The 3157-nt window shown below is 51.8% G+C and overlaps 1 long non-coding RNA gene across 1 annotated transcript in view; it reads left to right on the top strand.

Annotated features, from left to right (window-relative positions):
- Positions 1-578: 578 nt before the first annotated feature.
- The window catches only part of LOC119297349, a 3454-nt gene continuing 875 nt past the window's right edge, over positions 579-3157 (top strand). Inside the window, exons 1-4 of the long non-coding RNA XR_005145627.1 lie at positions 579-687; positions 804-962; positions 1045-1214; positions 1325-1424. This is a non-coding gene — a long non-coding RNA (uncharacterized LOC119297349). The remainder of the gene's footprint in view (positions 688-803; positions 963-1044; positions 1215-1324; positions 1425-3157) is intronic.

Consider the following 3157-nt stretch of genomic DNA (forward strand, 5'->3'; position numbering starts at 1 on the left):
ACGGTCTCAATGAGGTCCGTCACCAAAGAAGAAGCCGAGAGAATATACATGACCGCTTGGATCGATATTCGTGGAAATTCGGATGAAATTCGCAGGATACTGCCGAGACAGATTGTCCTGTACCCAGGTATTGATCAGATCACCGTTGCCATCTCTCTCCATGCTTTTTTGTCAAGGATACTTCTCCCTCCATGTTTTCGCGTTCAGTTTTTTCCATCTAAAAAACAGCCGCCGTCGTCTTCTTCCTGGCTTTGATCTTTGGCCAGATATCTTCGAGCGAGTGTGGGGTTGGGATCGGCTACTGCCACAAGACATCGATTGCTCGGACTTTATTTTTGATTACCTCAAGGAGTATCTGAGGCGCAATCGAATGGACCACGTCGCCGCTGCCGACGGCAAGCCTGAGGAGTGGCCGCCGCTGAAAGCCCCACCACCGGTGGAGGATGTTCCCAAATGCTCCCCGGACGGGAAGAAAGCCCTCACTGTTGCTGCCAGATTCGTAAGCTCCTGCATATAGACTGACGAAAAGGTGTGGTTGATCCTGACTAACTCGTTTCTGCTCGCCAATTTGAAGTGTCTGAAGATGGAGCGGCAGTTCATGAAGGTGTGGAAGAATCGACCCATACACAATGTGGAACTCCTGAGCGAAAAGATCCAGGAGCGCGCCAGTCGCCTCATCCTTGTAGGGTGAGAATTCTCTGAACCTGCCGCCGCCAACTTGGTGGTATGTACTATGTGAGAAACTGTTCTACCATCTCGTCTGTATTTCTTGTCTAAACTCTGTGCATGTTCGTGTATTTCAGTGTATCGCTAACGAGGCCGCTTTGGCTTGTGAGCTGCTGAAACGCGGGGCTAAAGCCAATGACAAGGAGATCAACTTATGCAACTGCATCCGCCATTGCGCGCTGAGTCTTATGTACATTACAGGGCCGCATTCAGATGCCGCCGCTGCTGCAATGGTGGTACGTGTGTGCCCTTCCAAAATAAAAAACCCTGAACTTCTAGTATTCGATCTTTTGTGCTGACCATCATGTTGGTTTCAAGGGCGTTGCCAAGGAGGCCAGGAAGATTCGTGAGTGGCTGAGGAATGTGAACGAATGTTATCGCTTCAGATCCTACTCTCGAAGATACGAGATTTGTCTTTGTGATGACATCCGCGTTGCCACCTTTGATCTTCTGAAGTATATACTGTTGAATTCTACAGGGCATATATGGTATACAACATTTTCTTAGATCTCATATTACCCTTTTAGGCATTTCATTTTCTTCTTTGGTCAAACGTAGTTAATTGGTCAATATGATCACCGTGTTTTAATATCCCCAGGAACAAAGAACCGTTTGTGCTTATGGATTTTGCAATAAAGAGGAACAAGAGTAAGAGACAAACGACCATGGCAGGAACTTCAGATAAATATTTATGACAGGTAAACATTTATATGTCAACTCTTGTTGTTGCTGTTTCTCGCGCAGAACTCTTCAGTCATCACTACCTATTATTGTTCATTAATTCAACTCAAACATGACATTTGCCCAAAAAAATGAGCATGGCGAACGGCTTAATTCTTTGGACAGCTCATCCGGTAGACGTAGATTAGTATTTCCAACCTGAAAAAAAAACATCTAGCCATTGTTGATTAGATTTTTAAGGAGTTGCATCATATATGGAGGGTACTTGTCTTGTTGAAGCGTGGCTAGCATCCCCATTTGTTTGGTAGCTCACAACAATATTCATACAAGAGATAACATCAAAAGAGGCAGCGTATTCTGATGTGTTGTATGTAGTAGTACTTACAACTCCCACATGAGAGCATCAACAGCATGACTAGGAAATTCAGACCCTCAAGCACCCACGGGCACGTCCGCAGGCAAGGTCACGCCTAATATGTTAGCTTTCCACAGCCGTGTCCCTCATATCCAAAACCCTAAACCCACGCAACGCTATGTATAAACACGATAACCATGTAGTTCATTGGATCATCATTTCATCGCCGGACAAAAGGACCATAGTTCATCGGAGGACAGTGCATTACTACAAACAACTTACAACATAAATAAAACGGGGAAGGGCAAAGGAAACCGCCATTTCCTCACCGCTCCCTTCCCCTTCCGGTCGTCGGCGTGGCTGTACCCCTCCTCCATGAAGGCCTCGGCATGCGGCGTGCGGCGTCGTCGGAGCTGGAGATGGAGCCGTCTGTCAGGTCAGAGTCCTTGGAGCATGCTTGCCCCAAGATCCTCCGGGTCAGGCGGTCCTGCTCCTTCGCATGCCGGGCCGCCTTTGCCTTGGCCACTACCTCCTTGTTTGCTTCGTGCTTCGACAACTCGATGGCGAGTCGGAGCGCCTTGGCATTCTTGCGGCGGAGGCGCCGCACATCCGTCTCCGCCGCCGTGAGAGAGCGGAGGAGGACCAACACGGGGAGCGCGACCTCCGGATCGACTGGCGCTCACGCGTGATCGGCGGGCGGTCAGCGCCTCCCCCGCCGCCCACTCCCTCGTTTGTTGCCACTTACGGCGGGTTGCTTGTGCCTCGGACTTGGGCTGGCATGAGGACCCATCGGTGCCAGGGTACCGCCTCCGGAGAAGAGGAAACCCGCATTGGTGGTGGTGGGCGGCATACCTGAAGGACGTTGGGAGCGGAATGTCCAGAGCTGCGCGACTAGCAAGACGGGTCGGTGACGCTCGACGGGCGACGAGCGTTGAGGAAGAAGAGTCGCCGCTGCCGGTTCTGCCTTGGTCGAGCCACGACCGCCTCAACGCGATGAGGATGGCGACGTCCTCCACATCGTCGGGTTCCGCTTCGCGCAGCAGGCTCGCCCAGTCGTCAGAGCCGCCGGATTTTCCACTCGAGCCAGCGCTGCTTCCGTCGACGACCGTTGATTCGGATCGGAGGGGATTGGAAGTGGAGTGGACGGAGAGAGGAGTGAAGTGGAGTGCAAATTGACTGCTATCTAGGGTTTTCCAGATGGGGATATGTGCGGGGCACTGGTGAGCCAGGCAGGGCCAAGCCGTCATGGCGGACGCGCCCGGGCCGCTCCATATCGGCCCTAATTTTAACTTTTTCCAAAGCGCCGGATAGGCCGAGCGTTTTTTCGACCGGACAGTGACCGGGGTGTCCGCCCGGGCTTTTGGGGACGGTTTGGGGTGCCATGAATGGTCTGTC

Source organism: Triticum dicoccoides, chromosome 5A (genome assembly GCF_002162155.2).
Source record: "Triticum dicoccoides isolate Atlit2015 ecotype Zavitan chromosome 5A, WEW_v2.0, whole genome shotgun sequence".
In the NCBI taxonomy this organism is placed as follows: Eukaryota; Viridiplantae; Streptophyta; class Magnoliopsida; order Poales; family Poaceae; genus Triticum; species Triticum dicoccoides.